The 20,488-nt window shown below is 34.7% G+C and overlaps 1 non-coding gene across 1 annotated transcript; it reads left to right on the top strand.

Moving 5' to 3' along the window:
• The first annotated feature begins 20,035 nt into the window (after window positions 1–20,035).
• Window positions 20,036–20,107, top strand: TRNAQ-CUG (transfer RNA glutamine (anticodon CUG)). The gene has a single exon. It is a non-coding gene; the product is annotated as a tRNA-Gln (tRNA).
• The last annotated feature ends 381 nt before the right edge of the window (window positions 20,108–20,488 follow it).

Genomic DNA, 20,488 nt, shown 5'->3' on the forward strand with positions numbered 1-20,488 from the left:
TATCTTCTTCTTTGACACGTAATTGATGATAGCCCGATCTTAGGTCAATTTTCGAGTACACACATGATCCTTGGAGTTGATCAAATAAGTCGTCAATTCTCGGTAGTGGATACCGATTCTTGATAGTTAACTTATTTAATTCACGATAATCTATACACATCCTAAAAGATCCATCTTTCTTTTTAACAAATAGAATCGGAGCTCCCCATGGTGAAGTACTTGGTCGTATGAATCCACGGTCTAGTAATTCTTTTAACTGACTTTGAAGTTCTTTTAATTCGGACGGTGCAAGTGTATATGGAGCACGATGAGACGACCCGACCCAATCCATAGGGACGAATACAATAACATATGATAACATTGCGAGGTACTTGACCTCTATATGATACATTTTACAAACGTTGCATTTATTCTTAAAAGGAAAACTATCATTACATCCATATTTGACATTTTCGTCTAACATTTCATAATATCCAAATGACCTAATCTGTCATTTACTTATTAATATTCTCTATTGAACTCCAATGACTCGAATGCAACGTCTTTGTATCATGGCTTAAAAGGTCCCAAGTAGTATCCTTAACATGAGCTAATGCACAGCGGAAGACTTAATTCATACCTGAGAATAACATGCTTTAAAACGTCAACAAAAAGTTGGTGAGATATATAGGTTTAATGCTAGCAGCGTTATAAATATAGACCACAAGATTTCATATATAAACATTTAATAAAAATATTCTAAGTGGTTGAGCACTTGGTAACCATACTTAACATTTAATCACGTCGCATATTCCCTTTAATATGAAATCTTACTACACTGTACCAAGTGTAGTCACGAAACGAAGTACTGTGCAACCGTTGAATACTGGTCGTCCAGTCCGGTTGGGGTTGTCAGGCCCGATAGATCTATCAACAGGATTCGCGTTTACAATACCGCTGTAAATATTAGTTACCAAGCTACAGGGAAGTATGCCAGTGGTACAACTCAACGTAGAATATATTTTTCAGTTACTTGTGTCCATAGCGTAAAACATAAAATACATGTATTCTCATCCCGAAATATTTAGAGTTTAAAAGTGGGACTATATACTCACTTTTGCCGTGAAGATATATATATATATATATTTTGACTTGGTCTCCGGTTGATATCACGAACCTATCCATATATAATATATCAATATATTTTCTTTTTAAACAATCGTCACATATATATACTTTTAATACTTTTAATACTTTTTATAATTCCTTAGTCCGTAGTTAGCAGTCTGATGTTAGTAGTCCACAATTAGTTGCTTAATAAAATAAATAAAGACCACATCGTATTCATGTTGATCGGAATTAATCTTGACCCATGGTACCGGTGTTGTCAAATGACGTGTTGCGTACATAAAGTACCGGTGTTGTCAAATGACGTGTTGCGTACATACATGAGGTCTTATGATTAATCTTCTCGTGTTGTTTACGGGTGGTCCTGATATATATAAAATTAAATTACGAGTACATATATATATAATATCATGTTATTTAAGAAAGATGTGATTTATTTAATTTTCTCCAATTATTTTCGTGGCTAAACAAGTCTTGGATATCCGATTTTGTTTTAGTCGTAATTTCTTCGTTACAACTCCGTTTTCGTTGATTCAACTTGCCATCTCCTTGGATCGAGTCCCTCTTTAAGTCTATGAACTGTAAATACCTTAGTTTGTATTCGAAATCACAGATCATAGGTCAATCTTTGATGAAACATATGAAGTTAATCATTTTTGTTACAAAAATATCATTTAATGACCATTTTTCTAATAATACTTATACTTTGAATTAAATCATGAAATTTTTATGTGTTATCATATTCATAGTAAAAATCATTTTTCCAGAAAATAAACCTTCAATTCAAAGTTTAAGATGGTTTTTAATTATCCAACCCAAAACAGCCCCCGGTTGTACTCCGACATCGTAAAATCAGTTTTTAAGGTGTTCTTTGAAAAACTAAGTTATACCTTGTTAAGTTAACATATATTTAAGATATATTACAGGTCTTGAAGTATTTTAAAAGTTAAGTTAGAAGGATCTATTTAGTTTGCGAACAAGTTTGAAATCATTCAAACTATGTTCTAGTTTATAAACTCTTATATATATATAGCTATAAATATATGAATTGAAAAAGAGTTGAAGTAGAGTTTTTACCTCAAGTTTAAAATGTAAAGTTGCTGGAAAGGAGTAGTAAAATAAAAGTTGAGAGAGTTCTTGCAAGTGTGTGTGAAAATTGGAAGTAAAATTTGGAAAATGAATGTGTAAAAATGAGTTAGAAATGGTGCTTATTTATAGGCTTGAAAATTTGGTTTTTAGTGAAAATATCTAAGATAAGTTAAAATATATTATGTCATGAATGACATATTACACCAATAATTGAAGATTTCTATTGGTATATACCAATAGTAAATACTTCTAGAAGCTGTGTATAGTACCCTAGATATACGTATAGGATTATTGAGGAAACGGAATGAGAATTCAAATATAACTATCTTTTGTAAATATACTTATATTTTTTTATGTATAAAAGCCCTTTAAAAGTGATTAAATACATTACTTATACGATATATGTATAAACATTATAGATCATAAGTATTTATATCAAATAACGTTACGTATGGTTATCGTTTTGAAAACTTAAGTTAGTAGTTTCAAAATATACTTATAACTTATTGTTATTAATACAAAATGAGGTATTAAAACATCCTTAGATTATGTTAAATATGTATATATACATATATATACACAAACGTATAATTATCATATATAATATAGTTCGTGATATCATCGGTCAAACCAGACGGTCAAACATTGTGTAAAACTCTTTTCAAAAACATAAGTCTCAACAATTTGGATTGCTTATCATGTTGGTAAGGTTTAATTTATGTAAATATTAATCTTATAAGTGTAAAACGATCGGAAAAATCCGGGTCGTTACACACGAGCCACTGGTGCAGCTCCTGGTACTAAATCTATTTGAAATTCTACAGATCTAAATGGAGGTAATCCCGGCAAGTCTTCCGGAAATACTTCAGGAAAATCTCTTGCCACAGGCACGTCATTGATGCACTTCTCTTTTTCTTTCTTTTCGGCTTTATTAACATGTGCTAAGATAGCATAGCACCCTTTCTTCAAGCACTTTTGAGCTTTCAAATAACTAATGAGTTTTAGCTTTGAGTTACCCTTCTCTCCATAAATCATTACTGGCGTTTTATTCTTACCTCTGTTTCTGAAATGCCCTTGCCTCTGTTGTTGGAGGATTCTTTCTCTTCTGCCCGGCAGTAGAAGTAGAAGATCCCCCAGAAGTGACTGACCTCGCCCCTGACCCTGCCTCAGAACTGGCTCTTGACGCAGATGGACAATTCGCTGATCTATGCCCCTCTTGATGACAACTCCAATAAACATTAGACTTAAATAAACAAGCTGTTGATTCATGACCTAGCACTCCACATTTCAAACACCTTCGGGTCATTGGAGAACATGGACCAACATGGGTTGACTTAAAAACATTACACCACCCAGACTGAGTTGAACCCGATCCACTAATACCAGACTTACTTTTATGTTTAAACCCGCCTAACTTTTTACCACGAAAACCGGATTGCTTACTCGACTGCTGATTTGACTGTCCACCCGATTGACCTTCTGATTTACCCCCAAAAGATCCACTTCTCGAACTTTCTCTTTTTGCTGCCATTATATCATCTTCTGTAACTTTAGCCATCTCATGAGCCTGCGCCAAGGTTGTTGCAAATCTCGCAACTGTTCTATATTCTGGCTTAATCACCCGCATAAAATGCTGAATCTTATCCTTTTCAGTCGGTACCCACTGTTGAACAAACCTTAACTTCGATGTAAAACCTCTGAAAACCTCATCAATCGTCATACTTTCGGTCATTTTCATACTCAGGAACTCAGTTTTCAATCTTTCCATCTCATACTCAGAACAATACTGCTCACGAACTTTAGCAGCAAATTGTTCCCAGGTAATTTGACTGATCTGTTCTTTAGGTAAATATGCAGTGATAGAGTCCCACCATTCCATTGCTTCACCTTTGAGAAGCCTACTAGCAAATAACACCATGGATTCTGGCTCACAAAAACATGCTTCTAACGCCCTCTCCGCTTCTCTTAGCCAATTAAGGGTCATTGTAGGGTTTGTGTGACCACTGTACTCAGGAGGTTTGCAGTCCATAAACTGTTTATAGGTACACTTCCTTCTTGTCTCAGGGACTTGAAATGGGTACATCATTTGATTAGGAAAAGTCTGGTTAAACGGAAATGGCATTTGATAGTTTTGATAGGTATTTTGTGGAAACTGTGATTGGGAACTGCCACCAGCTTGATTATAAAGGTTAGGAGGAAAGGTTGTGTTTAACGCAGTGGTATTAGGGTTCCATTGCGCCCGTTCTTATTCTAATTCTTTGATTTTCTCTTGAGCTTCTAATAACCGACTTTGAAGTTCTATTACTTCTTGAGAAGTTTCTTCTTCTGAAGACACATGTCCATCTTCGTCATGGGCTCTAAAAGTACCAGTTCCAGGGACAGTAGGGCCAGTAGTGGTTGCTTCATTATCTGCCATTACTGCACTACCACAACACTCACACCAAAGCTTAGTATAAATTCCGTTAGTACTAACAACTAACACATATCCTGTCCTAATACTCACTTAACCCATCCCCAGCATGTTATGTTTGACATGACTCTTCTAAGTTTGGGAACATGACATGTAGATCACAATGCACATGCTGCCAAACTCAGCTCTGATACCAACTTGTGACACCGCCAATTTTTTTATAATAAATACGTGGCGGAAGCATAATATTAATTAAATACGATATCGACATTTGTACAAACCGATGTCACGTGTCATTAAAACAATTTACATATTAGCAGGAAGAGACGTAAATACATTCTGTTTTCAAAAGTACACGGTTCATATTCTAAAAGACCACATCAGAGTTAACCCTGTTAAATATAACATCATCATGCCCGTCTTCTCCCAAAAGCACTATCTACAAAAGCTAACAACCTGCAGGGAGGAGATGGAGAGGAATTAGCACGAAGCTAAGTGAGTACGACTAACTACAGACCATAGCATACAGAAGTGTTATACTAAGCATGTCACAATAGTCTAACACACAAACATCACCCAAGTGAAGTCTACAGAGACTCTGGCGGCTCGGCCAAACCATTAACCACCAGCTGATCGGACTGGGGCTTACCAGAAGTTCCTCCACCACCGTATGTATATACATAATCCACACGCGAAGGACGCGTCATTCACATATATATACACCACAGCTGTCTAGGCTACCACAGAGGAACCCAACCCGCAGGTTGATCTCTCCTACCGAGGCTACCACACAATAGGGACGCACCGGGCTCCAGCAGACAAGCATCAACTAACATGTAGAAGTACTAACTAACCACAACAATAAGTATATCTAACAAGCAATGCAATCATAATATAACATGCTTCTATATACTATATTCTCCAGTTAGTCCCACTCACCAATTACCAGCAAATGAGAAGGTATTCAGCTATCTAATCACTGAACCTTCTTTTTCTCCTTTTCTCTTGAGAAAACATATACACAAGTTAGTTTCTATTTGTTAACATCAAATAACACAATATATATAATTTTTTGTATCAAAAACTGTCCGCTAAAAATTTTTGCTTAACACTTGTGCACTTTCAAAATTTACATCTTTCAAAATTTACATCATAAACATCAAAATACAAACGGGCAGCATAACGGCTAAAAAATTAACACTTAGGTAAAATATTCTGCCCTGGACACTCAGTCAGTCGACTGACTCTTACAGTCGGTCTACTGTCGACACAACCGATCGACTGACTTTCCCAGTCGGTCAATTCATTTAGTATTACATCAATCGGCCGAAGGTAAATCTCAGTCGGTCGGTTCACTCAACAGTCGGCCGGTTCAACCCTCAGTCGGTCGACTATCGACCGACAGTCGGCCGAGTGTGTTCGTCTTCATTAGAAACTGAACAAAGGCTACGAACTTCACGATGAAATCCTCAAATCTCGATCTAGAGCTCGTTTTAAACACCAAAATCGACCACAACTTATTCACTACTTGTTAGAGCATGAAAGCTTGTGATCCTTACCTTAAACGAATCAGTGAATCACAAGGAACACAAAGATATGAACAATTTGAGCTCTAGCTAAAGATTAAGGATTAGGGTTTGATTGTAGGTGAGGAAGATGAAGAACGGGTCATTGTAGGGTTTGTGTGACCACTGTACTCAGGAGGTTTGCAGTCCATAAACTGTTTATAGGTACACTTCCTTCTTGTCTCAGGGACTTGAAATGGGTACATCATTTGATTAGGAAAAGTCTGGTTAAACGGAAATGGCATTTGATAGTTTTGATAGGTATTTTGTGGAAACTGTGATTGGGAACTGCCACCAGCTTGATTATAAAGGTTAGGAGGAAAGGTTGTGTTTAACGCAGTGGTATTAGGGTTCCATTGCGCCCGTTCTTATTCTAATTCTTTGATTTTCTCTTGAGCTTCTAATAACCGACTTTGAAGTTCTATTACTTCTTGAGAAGTTTCTTCTTCTGAAGACACATGTCCATCTTCGTCATGGGCTCTAAAAGTACCAGTTCCAGGGACAGTAGGGCCAGTAGTGGTTGCTTCATTATCTGCCATTACTGCACTACCACAACACTCACACCAAAGCTTAGTATAAATTCCGTTAGTACTAACAACTAACACATATCCTGTCCTAATACTCACTTAACCCATCCCCAGCATGTTATGTTTGACATGACTCTTCTAAGTTTGGGAACATGACATGTAGATCACAATGCACATGCTGCCAAACTCAGCTCTGATACCAACTTGTGACACCGCCAATTTTTTTATAATAAATACGTGGCGGAAGCATAATATTAATTAAATACGATATCGACATTTGTACAAACCGATGTCACGTGTCATTAAAACAATTTACATATTAGCAGGAAGAGACGTAAATACATTCTGTTTTCAAAAGTACACGGTTCATATTCTAAAAGACCACATCAGAGTTAACCCTGTTAAATATAACATCATCATGCCCGTCTTCTCCCAAAAGCACTATCTACAAAAGCTAACAACCTGCAGGGAGGAGATGGAGAGGAATTAGCACGAAGCTAAGTGAGTACGACTAACTACAGACCATAGCATACAGAAGTGTTATACTAAGCATGTCACAATAGTCTAACATACAAACATCACCCAAGTGAAGTCTACAGAGACTCTGGCGGCTCGGCCAAACCATTAACCACCAGCTGATCGGACTGGGGCTTACCAGAAGTTCCTCCACCACCGTATGTATATACATAATCCACACGCGAAGGACGCGTCATTCACATATATATACACCACAGCTGTCTAGGCTACCACAGAGGAACCCAACCCGCAGGTTGATCTCTCCTACCGAGGCTACCACACAATAGGGACGCACCGGGCTCCAGCAGACAAGCATCAACTAACATGTAGAAGTACTAACTAACCACAACAATAAGTATATCTAACAAGCAATGCAATCATAATATAACATGCTTCTATATACTATATTCTCCAGTTAGTCCCACTCACCAATTACCAGCAAATGAGAAGGTATTCAGCTATCTAATCACTGAACCTTCTTTTTCTCCTTTTCTCTTGAGAAAACATATACACAAGTTAGTTTCTATTTGTTAACATCAAATAACACAATATATATAATTTTTTGTATCAAAAACTGTCCGCTAAAAATTTTTGCTTAACACTTGTGCACTTTCAAAATTTACATCTTTCAAAATTTACATCTTTCAAAATTTACATCATAAACATCAAAATACAAACGGGCAGCATAACGGCTAAAAAATTAACACTTAGGTAAAATATTCTGCCCTGGACACTCAGTCAGTCGACTGACTCTTACAGTCGGTCTACTGTCGACACAACCGATCGACTGACTTTCCCAGTCGGTCAATTCATTTAGTATTACATCAATCGGCCGAAGGTAAATCTCAGTCGGTCGGTTCACTCAACAGTCGGCCGGTTCAACCCTCAGTCGGTCGACTATCGACCGACAGTCGGCCGAGTGTGTTCGTCTTCATTAGAAACTGAACAAAGGCTACGAACTTCACGATGAAATCCTCAAATCTCGATCTAGAGCTCGTTTTAAACACCAAAATCGACCACAACTTATTCACTACTTGTTAGAGCATGAAAGCTTGTGATCCTTACCTTAAACGAATCAGTGAATCACAAGGAACACAAAGATATGAACAATTTGAGCTCTAGCTAAAGATTAAGGATTAGGGTTTGATTGTAGGTGAGGAAGATGAAGAACGGGTTTGTTTGGGAATTTTCTAGAAATGGGAAGAAGAACACATGCACTAGTCACTTAATTGGGTTTAATTCCCACACTGTGCGATACACGGGTATTTACTGATATCTTTCGTACAACATTTGGCAACCCAAACGAAGTTCAAATTAAATAAACAAACCTGTTCTGTGACCCTTGTCACAAACTGGTCCTAACCACATCATTAAATAATAATAAATATTAAATAAAAATAAAAGCATATAGTAACACATTACTAACTTAAGGGTAAAAATAGTAATCTTACAGCTAGGCCCGATTGAGGATGTTACACCCTGGGTGGTAACGAATCTCAAAGTCATAATCATTCAATAATTCAATCCACCTGCGCTGCCTCATGTTCAGTTGTTTCTGATTAAATATGTGTTGAAGACTTTTGTGGTCGGTATATATAATACTTTTGACCCCATATAAGTAGTGCCTCCAAGTCTTTAATGCAAAAACAACCGCGCCTAATTCCAAATCATGCGTCGTATAATTCTGTTCGTGAATCTTCAATTGTCTAGACGCATAAGCAATTACTTTCATTCGTTGCATTAATACACAACCGAGACCTTGCTTTGAGGCGTCACAATATATCACAAAATCATCATTCCCTTCAGGCAATGACAATATAGGTGCCGTAGTTAGCTTTTTCTTCAATAACTGAAACGCTTTCTCTTGTTCATCATTCCATTCAAATTTCTTCCCTTTATGCGTTAATGCAGTCAAGGGTTTTGCTATTCTGGAAAAGTCTTGGATGAATCTCCTGTAATAACCAGCTAGTCCTAAAAACTGGCGTATGTGTTTCGGAGTTTTCGGGGTTTCCCACTTTTCAACGGTTTCAATCTTTGCTGGATCCACCTGAATACCTTCTTTGTTCACTATGTGACCGAGGAATTGAACTTCTTCCAACCAAAATGCACACTTTGAAAACTTAGCGTACAGTTTTTCTTTTCTCAGCAACTCTAGCACTTTTCTCAAATGTTCTTCGTGCTCTTGATCATTCTTCGAGTAAATAAGTATGTCATTGATGAAAACAATGACAAACTTGTCAAGATATGGCCCACACACTCAGTTCATGAGGTCCATGAACACAGCTGGTGCATTAGTTAAACCAAACGGCATGACCATAAACTCGTAATGATCGTAACGCATCCTAAAAGCAGTCTTTGGAATATCATCCTCCTTCACCCGCATTTGATGATACCCAGAATGTAAATCAATCTTCGAATAAACCGACGAGCCTTGTAGTTGATCAAATAAGTCATCGATTCTCGGTAGTAGGTAGCGGTTCTTGATGGTAAGTTTGTTCAACTCTCGGTAGTCGATACACAACCTAAATGTACCATCCTTCTTCTTGACAAACAAAATAGGAGCTCCCCACGGTGATGTGCTTGGTCGAATGAAATCACGCTCTAAAAGTTCTTGTAATTGGCTCTGAAGTTCCTTCATTTCGTTAGGTGCGAGTCTGTATGGAGCACGAGCTATTGGTGCAGCTCCCGGTACAAGGTCTATTTGAAATTCAACGGATCGGTGTGGAGGTAGTCCCGGTAATTCTTTCGGAAATACATCGGGAAATTCTTTTGCGACGGGAACATCATTGATGTTCTTTTCTTCGGAATTGACTTTCTTGACGTGTGCTAGCACAGCATAGCAACCTTTTCTTGTTAGTTTTTGTGCCTTCAGGTTACTAATAAGATTTAACTTCGCGTTGCTCTTTTCTCCGTACACCATTAAGGTTTTTCTTTTTTCTCGTATAATGCGAATTGCATTTTTGTAACAAACGATCTCTGCTTTCACTTCTTTCAACCAGTCCATACCGATTATCACATCAAAACTCCCTAACTCTACTGGTATCAAGTCAATCTTAAATGTTTCGCTAACCAGTTTAATTTCTCGATTCCGACATATATTATCTGCTGAAATTAATTTACCATTTGCTAATTCGAGTAAAAATTTACTATCCAAAGGTGTCAATGGGCAACTTAATTTAGCATAAAATTCTCTACTCATATAGCTTTTATCCGTACCCGAATCAAATAAAACATAAGCAGATTTGTCGTCAATAAGAAACGTACCCGTAACAAGCTCCGGGTCTTCCTGTGCTTCTGCCGCATTAATATTGAAAACTCTTCCACGACCCTGGCCATTAGTATTCCCCTGATTCGGGCAATTTCTAATAATGTGGCCCGGTTTTCCACATTTATAACAAACAGCGTTGGTATTACTTGCTCCGACACTATTCGTTTCGGCATTACTTGTTCCGACATTATTTGTTCCTTTAGTTCTGTTAAACTTTGGTCCGTAGACCTCACACTTTGTCGCGCTATGACCATTTCTTTTACACCTATTGCAAAATGTCGTGCAAAACCCCTGATGATTTTCTTCACACCTATGACATGGCTGTTTTTGGTTTTTGTTGCCGTTGTTGTTATTGAGGTTGTTGTTGGGATTGTTATTGTTGTTGAAACGGTTGTTGTAGTTGTTGGGATGTTTGTTGTAGTTATTGTTAGGATTGCGGTTATTGTTGCGATTGTTGTTGCGGTTGTTGGGATAGTTGTTGCGATTGTGGTTGTAATTGTTGTTGTTGTTGTTGTACTGGTGACTCTTGTCACCGTTTTCCTCCCACTTCCTCTTGAGTTATTTCGTGTTGGCTTCTTCGGCCGCCTGTTCTTTAATTCTTCCCTCAATCTGATTTATGAGTTTATGAGCCATTCGACTTGCCTTCTGTATAGAAGCGGGCTTGTGTGAACTCATATCTTCTTGAATCCTTACTGGTAACCCTTTTACAAATGCGTCGATCTTCTCTTCTTCATCTTTGAATGCTCCCGGACACAATAGGCACAACTCTGTGAATTTTCGTTCATATGTAGTAACGTCGAACCCTTGTGTTCGTAACTCTCTAAGTTCTGCCTTGAGTTTATTGACTTCGTTTCTAGGACGGTACTGCTCATTCATCAATTGCTTGAATGCCGACCACGGTAGTGCGTAAGCAGCATTTTGTCCTACCTGTTCAAGATAGGTGTTCCACTACGTTAACGCAGTACCTATGAAGGTATGCATAGCGTACTTAACTTTGTCCTCTTCAGTACACTTACTTATGGCAAACACCAATTCGACTTTCTCGGTCCACTGTTTCAATCCAATTGGTCCTTCGGTTCCATCAAATTCCAAAGGTTTGCAGGCAGTGAATTCTTTGTAGGAGCATCCTACACGATTTCTTGCGCCATTAGCTGCATTGCTAGATTCAGAGTTATTGTTGGTATGTAGCGCAGCTTGTACTGCGGCTATGTTTGCAGCAAGAAAGGTACGAAATTCCTCTTTGCTCATATTCATGGTGTGTCGAGTAGTCGGTGCCATTTCCTTCAAAATAGCCAACTGAATCGAGTTAATCATACAGAATATTAAGAGTAGTCAATAGTATTTCGTAGCATAATATGAACTCATTTATAAAAGCTTTTTCTTCATATTAGCGTTTTATAAGTTTAAATCGGGTACTACATACCCGTTAAGTTCATACTTAGTAGCTAATATACAATTCAACTACTACAATTCCATATGAAAAACTGATCATAATAATATATCGCATACAAATATTCTTCAAACTTACAACTTCGCTATATTACATATAACATGAAATATAGTACACTTTGATACAGGACAGTTTTGAAGATAAACCTAGTTAATACGCAAATTGTTCAGAAAAGGAAATAAAGACACGTAATTCATAAGTCCAGAAACAAGTCATGCATTCTGGTTTTACTAAGACGACTTCCCATCCTTGGTCTTGTGGAAAATAACCGTTATGACCATTGGCTAGGCAGCATGTTGTAATGTCGTCAAAAGGACGAGGGTTTCGTAATGTCCAACAGCCCCGTAATAATCTAAAAACCTTGTTTCTCACCCCAACTACTGAATCCGTCACTTGTGGGAAGGTTTTATTTAAAAGTTGCAATCCGATGTTCTTTTTCTCACTTTGGTAAGAAGCGAACATCACTAACCCGTAAGCATAACATGCTTCTTTATGTTGCATGTTAGAAGCTCTTTCTAATTCACGAAATCCTATGTTGGGATATGTTGAGTCAAAATAGGTTCTTAACCCGTAGCGTAAAATTGCATTTGGGTTTCCCGCATTTAACGCTTTAAAGAAAACACGGCTTAACTTACGGTCTCCCCAATGTGATATACCCCACCTATCAAAGGAAAGCCTTTTATAAACTAAGGCATTTCTGAAAAGTCTTTCAAATGTTTGACAAGTTAATTTCGCCATAACTAAATGTGCTGATGAATTCTGACCGACTCTAGACAAGATTTCCTCAATCATATCCTCTGGTAGGTCTTCTAAAATATTCGGTTGTTTATCCTCAACGTCCATTTTGTTTTTATACTGTAAAATAGACAAGGATTAGATTCGTAAAAGATAATTAACAAACAATACAAGCAAATTTTACATAGAACATAAAAGTACAAGCACACTACAATACATATAATACACAACATGATTACAACCCTCTAATCTGAATCACTGGTTTCTTCTTCTTCGGACTTGGTTCATTTTCCTAATTTCCTAGGAATATATGGTGTTCCTCTAATACGAGCAGTCGTTTTCCATAATGGTTTAGAAAAACCTGGTGGTTTAGAGGTTCCCGGGTCATTGTTACATTTTAGGAAATACGGATGTTGCCGATACATATAAAGTTCATCGAGGTTGGAATCGGGTTTCTCTATTTTTATACCTTTTTCCTTATTATTTTCTTTTGCTTTATTAAATTGGGTCGAGGTAATTTCTATAACATCATCAGAATCCTCATCGGGATCTGATTCATCGGAAAATTGGTAATCTTCCCAATATTTTGCTTCTTCGACGGAAACACCATTGACCATTATTAACTTTGGTCCGTTGGTTGAGGATTTTCTTTTATTTAATCGATTTACTATAGGTATCAATATTTCTTCCTCCGGAACCTCTTCTTCTGGTTCCTCCTCTTCTGGTTCCTTTTCTTCCGGTTCCTCCTCTTCTGGTTCCTCCTCTTCCGGTTCCTCTTCTAGAATTTGTGAATCTTCCCAAAATATATTCGACTCTTCATTATTATTAGGTGAATCAATGGGATTTATACTAGAGGTAGACATCTATCACACAATATCAAACACATTAAGATATTAATATATCACATAATATTTACATGTTAATAATATATAGTTTCCAACAAAAGTGTTAAGCAATCATTTTTAAAGAAAACACGGTCGAAGTCCAGACTCACTAATGTATCCTAACAAACTCGATAAGACACACTCATGCAAATTTCTGGTTCTCTAAGACCAACGCTCAGATACCAACTGAAATGTCCCGTTCATATTGATTATAAACGTTCCATATTAATTGATTTCGTCGCGAGATTTTGACCTCTATATGAGACATTTTTCAAAGACTGCATTCATTTTTAAAACAACCATAACCTTTATTTTATCGATAAAGGTTTTAAAAAAAATATTACGTAGATTATCAAGTAATGATAATCTAAAATATACCGTTTACACACGACCATTACATAATGGTTTACAATAAGAATATATTACATCAAAAATAAGTTTCTTGAATGCAGTTTTTACATAATATCATACAAGCATGGACTCTAAATCTTGTCCTTATTTTAGTATGCAACAGCGGAAGCTCTTAATAATCACCTGAAAATAAACATGCTTAAAACGTCAACAAAAATGTTGGTGAGTTATAGATTTAACCTATATATTATCAAATCATAATAATAGACCACAAGATTTCATATTTCAATATATATCCCATACATAGAGATAAAAATTATTCATATGGTGAACACCTGGTAACCGACATTAACAAGTTGCATATAAGAATATCCCCTATCATTCCGGGAAATCCTTCGGACATGATAAAAACGAATTCGAAGTACTAAAGCATCCGGTACTTTGGATGGGGTTCGTTAGGCCCAATAGATCTATCTTTAGGATTCGCGTTAATTAGTAGATCGGTTTACTAATTCTTAGGTTACCAAGCAAAAGGGGCATATTCGGCTTTGATCATTCACCCATATAATGTAGTTTCAATTACTTGTGTCTATTTCGTAAAATATTTATAAAACTGCATGTATTCTCATCCCAAAATATTAGATTTTAAAAGTGGGACTATAACTCACTTTCACAGATTTTTACTTCGTCGGGAAGTAAGACTTGATCACTGGTCGATTCACGAACCTATAACAAATATGTACATATATATCAAAGTATGTTCAAAATATATTTACAACATTTTTAATACGTTTTACTGTTTTAAGTTTATTAAGTCAGCTGTCCTCGTTAGTAACCTACAACTAGTTGTCCACAGTTAGATGTACAGAAATAAATCGATATCTATTATCTTAAATGAATCCACGACCCAGTGTATACACGTCTCAGGATAGATCACAACTCAAAGTATATATATTTTTGGAATCAACCTCAACCCTGTATAACTAACTCCAACATTACTGCATATAGAGTGTCTATGGTTGTTCCAAATAATATATATACATGGGTCGATATGATATGTCAAAACATTTGCATACGTGTCTATGGTATCCCAAGATTAAATAATATATTAGAATACATGTATAATACAATATAAGTTAGCTATGATATGATTTATATAGAATTGTTACAATATTTCCCGTAGCTACAACAATCAAAAAATATCCAATCTTGTTTTACCCATAACTTCTTAGTTTTAAATCCGTTTTGAGTGAATAAAATTGATATGGTTTCATATTGAACTCTATTTTATGAATCTAAACAGAAAAAGTATAGGTTTATAGTCAGAAATATAAGTTACAAGTCATTTTTGTAAAGGTAGTCATTTCAGTCGAAAAAACGACGTCTAGATGACCATTTTAGAAAACATACTTCCACTTTGAGTTTAACCATGATTTTTGGATATAGTTTCATGTTCATAAGAAAAATAATTTTCCCAGAAGAACAACTTTTAAATCAAAGTTTAACATAGTTTTTAATTAACTAACCCAAAACAGCCCGCGGTGTTACTACGACGGCGTATATCCGATTTTACGGTGTTTTTTGTGTTTTCAGGTTTTAAATCATTAAGTTAGCATATCATATAGATATAGAACATGTGTTTAGTTGATTTTAAAAGTCAAGTTAGAAGGATTAACTTTTGTTTGCGAACAAGTTTAGAATTAACTAAACTATGTTCTAGTGATTTCAAGTTTAAACCTTCGAATAAGGTAGTTTTATATATATGAATCGAATGATGTTATGAACATCATTAATACCTCAGGTTTTGTGGATAAACCTACTAGAAATAAGAAAAATAGATCTAGCTTCAAAGGATCCTTGGATGGCTTGAAAGTTCTTGAAGCAGAATCATGACACGAAAACAAGTTCAAGTAAGATTTCCACTTGAAATAAGATTGTTATAGTTATAGAAATTGAATCAAAGTTTGAATATGAGTATTACCTTGTATTAGAAAGATATCTTACTGTAAATAATAAAGATTTTTTGAGGTTGGATGATCACTTTACAAGATTGGAAGTAAGCTAGCAAACTTGGAAGTATTCTTGCTTTTATGAAACTAGAACTTATAGAATTTATGAAGAACACTTAGAACTTGAAGATAGAACTTGAGAGAGATCAATTAGATGAAGAAAAATGAAGAATGAAAGTGTTTGTAGGTGTTTTTGGTCGTTGGTATATGGATTAGATATAAAGGATGTGTAATTTTGTTTGCATGTAAATAAGTCATGAATGATTACTCATATTTTTGTAATTTTATGAGATATTTCATGCTAGTTGCCAAATTATGGTTCCCACATGTGTTAGGTGACTCAAATGGGCTGCTAAGAGCTGATCATTGGAGTGTATATACCAATAGTACATACATCTAAAAGCTGTGTATTGTACGAGTACGAATACGGGAGCATACGAGTAGAATTGTTGATGAAACTAAACGAGGATGTAATTGTAAGCATTTTTGTTAAGTAGAAGTATTTTGATAAGTGTCTTGAAGTCTTTCAAAAGTGTATGAATATATATATTAAAACACTACATGTAAATACATTTTAACTGAGTCGTTAAGTCATCGTTAGTCGTTACATGTATATGTTGTTTTGAAACCTTTAGGTTAACGGTCTTGTTAAATGTTATTAACCCATTGTTTATTATATCTAAAGAGATGTTAAATTTTTACATTATCATGATATTATGATATATAATATATCTTAGTATGATATATATATAGAGTTAAATGTCGTTACAACGATAATCGTTACATATATGTCTCGTTTCGAAATCATTAAGTTAGTAGTCTTATTTTTACATATGTAGTTCATTGTTAATACACTTAATGATATATTTACTTATCATTTAACATAATTAACCAAGTGTATCAATATCTTAATATGATTCATATGTACTTAGTAAGACTTTGTTATAATGATAATCGTTATATATATCGTTTTCGAGTTTCTTAATTTAATAGTCTCATTTTTATGTATATAACTCATTGTTAAAATACCTAATGAGATAATTACTTATCATAAAATCATGTTAACTATATATATAACCATATATATGTCATCATATAGTTTTTACAAGTTTTAACGTTCGTCAACTTGGGTGGTCAAATGTCTATATGAAACCTATTTCAATTAATCAAGTCTTAACAAGTTTGATTGCTTAACATGTTGGAAACACTTAATCATGTAAATAACAATTTCATTTAATATATATATAAACATGGAAAAGTTCGGGTCACTACAATGCATATAGCTTGTATCACATATAAGCAAACAACGGAAGACTTTTAGGAACCTGAGAATAAACATGCTTAAAAGTGTCAACACAAAGGTTGGTGAGTTCATAGTTTTAATGTTGTGCATAATCTGTATATCAAGGTGGATCATAAGATTTCAGTTGTTTCATCCAGAAACGTTTATCAAAATATTCTACGAAATTGAGCACCCTGGTAACTAAACTTTAACGTTATAATAAGTACCCCTGTTTTAACATACATGCAACCAACATGTACAATACACGCAATCTAACGTGTACTAAACTCAAATAGCATACGTCTGTTTTATAGTTCAGGCTAGGGTTTCTATACCTGGAACAGACGGGGATGTCAAGCCCTATGGATCCATATATAACTACTCGCGCCCACCAGTTCTTATAACCGGCAGTTACTAGTTACCAAAGCTAAGGGATTTTTGGTTCAAACTCAGTGTAGAATTTAGTATGTACTTGTATCCATTGTGTTTAAAATAAAGTGCATGTATTCTCAGCCCAAAAATATAGATTGCAAAAGCAATTAAAAAGGGAGCATATGAAACTCACCTTAGCAGCACATAAGGTCATTCACCGAAATGTGACCGAAACTTGAAATGCAAAATAACCGTAGATCTCAACCTAGAGAACATATGTTGGTCAATACATGTCTAACAAGCTAGGTCTGGTCATAGTGTATCACAATCCTAATGCTCGAGACCGACATGTTAAAGTTAACAAAAGTCATCTCAAAAGTCAACCTGACCTAATATGATCTTTAAATCTATACATGTTTATTAACATAGTATAAGTCTTGATAATTGAACGACTTTATAGTTTATCAAACTCAAAATATTATTTATTTCAGGAATTATATTATATATGAATTATCTTGGCAATCGAACATGATTTATTATTTCATATAGTTTTTCAATACTTGTAAAATCAGATTATAGGGTTTATAAAGCTTTAAAACATGATAAGACAGTCAACTTTGACAATTGTTCAACAAGACGAGACGTGCCTTATATAGAAATTCATTTACTCGGTTAGTAATATTTGAAAATCCAAATTATCAATCTTATAAACAAGTTGTTTAAATATCAATTGCAAATTCAAAAGCAATTTCAATTAATGTTAATTATAATTCAGTTAACCATAAATTTTAATCCGTTCCTCGAAAACACACGATTTCTAAACGAAAAGTTATTATTTTTTCGACAGCTTTCCAACGACATGCATATCATATATCTTTTATCAATAACATATGTATCAAATTCGTTATTCATCATAAACTATCTAACGACAAAATTAAAGCATACAATCATGCATAAACATATATACTCGAGCACTAGACATGGATACACTATTAAAAATATAAAAGATAAGATATAAATGCGCACGTATCAATATTGTGATTCAATATTGCAGGAAAGTACGTAGACGCAACGGAGATGATAAACACTAGATTTGACTCACGAGCATACCCATGAACCATACCCATAACCTCCAAAGCTATAACCTATATTTTCTTTAGCTCCCTCCCGCTCGAAAAACCCGTATGAAATAACTTGCTCACGACCTCGTCGTAATATTTTATGTATAATACTAGTAATAATAAGACACCTTCCAATAATAATACTAATAAGATTAATAATAATATTAATCTTATTTATAATAATAATAATAATAATAATAATAATAATAATAATAATAATAATAATAATAATAATAATAAAAATAATAATAATAATAATATAATAAAAATAATTAATAATACTTACAGAGGGAGGAATGAAGAGAGGAATGAAATGAATCCGGAGCAAAATGAATTCGTTATATAAGCATTTGAGCCACCTACCCACTGCCATGCGATCGCATGGGTTTGTGGGCATCTTGCCATGCGATCTCATGGCTTGATGTTCCAGGTCACAAGTTTTCATTTTACTCTGCCGACACTTACTTGTACATATTTATATATTATTTAATATATAATATATTTAATCTTTGGAATTAATTAAATATTATATTATATTCTCGTACATAGTTGATTTGTAATTTTAGTACCGATGAATTGTACGTTGACGCTCGACTTACGTGCTGGTTCTGGTTTTTCGAACGCCCTTTCGTACGCTTAGAAAACTTGTACTTTACGTTTCACGACACGTACCTTTATCAATAAATAGACTTATTTCACCAATAATTATACTAACTAAAATGTAACTTATTCATTTGAGTGTTTTGGTCATTTGCTTCTTTAAATCATCGACTCGTTATTTATTATAATATATCAAATAATATTATTTTGAAATCTTTAATACAAGAAAATTAAATATAATTAATTTGTTTTATATCTACATTAATATTTGCTAATATTATGTTTTATTATGTAGTAAAATATATATATCATTGTTTAGAAATTTGTATATATATATATATATATATATATATATATATATATATAATCGAAATCTTTATTTAACGATATAACGTTCAGTTCTTCAAAACTATATATATATATATATATATATATATATATATATATATATATATATATATCCTTAGTTTATTTTATATAAATATATTCTAAATCATTCTTTAAAAGGTTTCATCTATATCATAAAACGTTTTCAATATTATGAAAACTAATAATTATCTTATCAAAAGACACGAGGCAATCATTGTGTTGAAAGTTAATCTCTACAAACCTTTGTCCAGTTATCGTTAATTGACCTATTTGTTGTTACTTGTAAATCACTTTACCATTTTTCCGAATATTGTTAAAATGGAAAGATTTCTCAAATCAAAGTGGACCTCTCAACTGGACCTCTCACTTTACCATAGATTGGTCCTATGGTCTAGTGGTTAGGATATTGGACTCTGAATCCAGTAACCCGAGTTCAAATCTTGGTAGGACCTTATTTTTTACAGCTCTATTATTGAGTCGACAACAATCGTCGATTTATTGGCGACTTGACTGACTCTTAGATCCTAAATTGAATTCCAGGCAAGATTTAAAACCCATGGAAATTTTGATTCTACCATTTTCATGGCGTCTATTATTATTATTTTTATTCTGTATTTTTAATTTATTTTTTTAAAAAAAAACTTTTTCCTACCTAAAGGCCGGAGGTCCTCTCGGAAGCAATCTCTTTATCCGTCGAATAAAGAGAGGGATGACTTTCTCTACTCTTGAGAGTGTTTCACTCTGGGTGGAGAAATGACTTGTCTTTATTTCTCAGATAGGGGAAGGATTGTCTACATCTCACCTCCCCCATACACCACTCATGTGGTATTGGG

Source organism: Rutidosis leptorrhynchoides, chromosome 3, assembly GCF_046630445.1.
Source record: "Rutidosis leptorrhynchoides isolate AG116_Rl617_1_P2 chromosome 3, CSIRO_AGI_Rlap_v1, whole genome shotgun sequence".
In the NCBI taxonomy this organism is placed as follows: domain Eukaryota; kingdom Viridiplantae; phylum Streptophyta; class Magnoliopsida; order Asterales; family Asteraceae; genus Rutidosis; species Rutidosis leptorrhynchoides.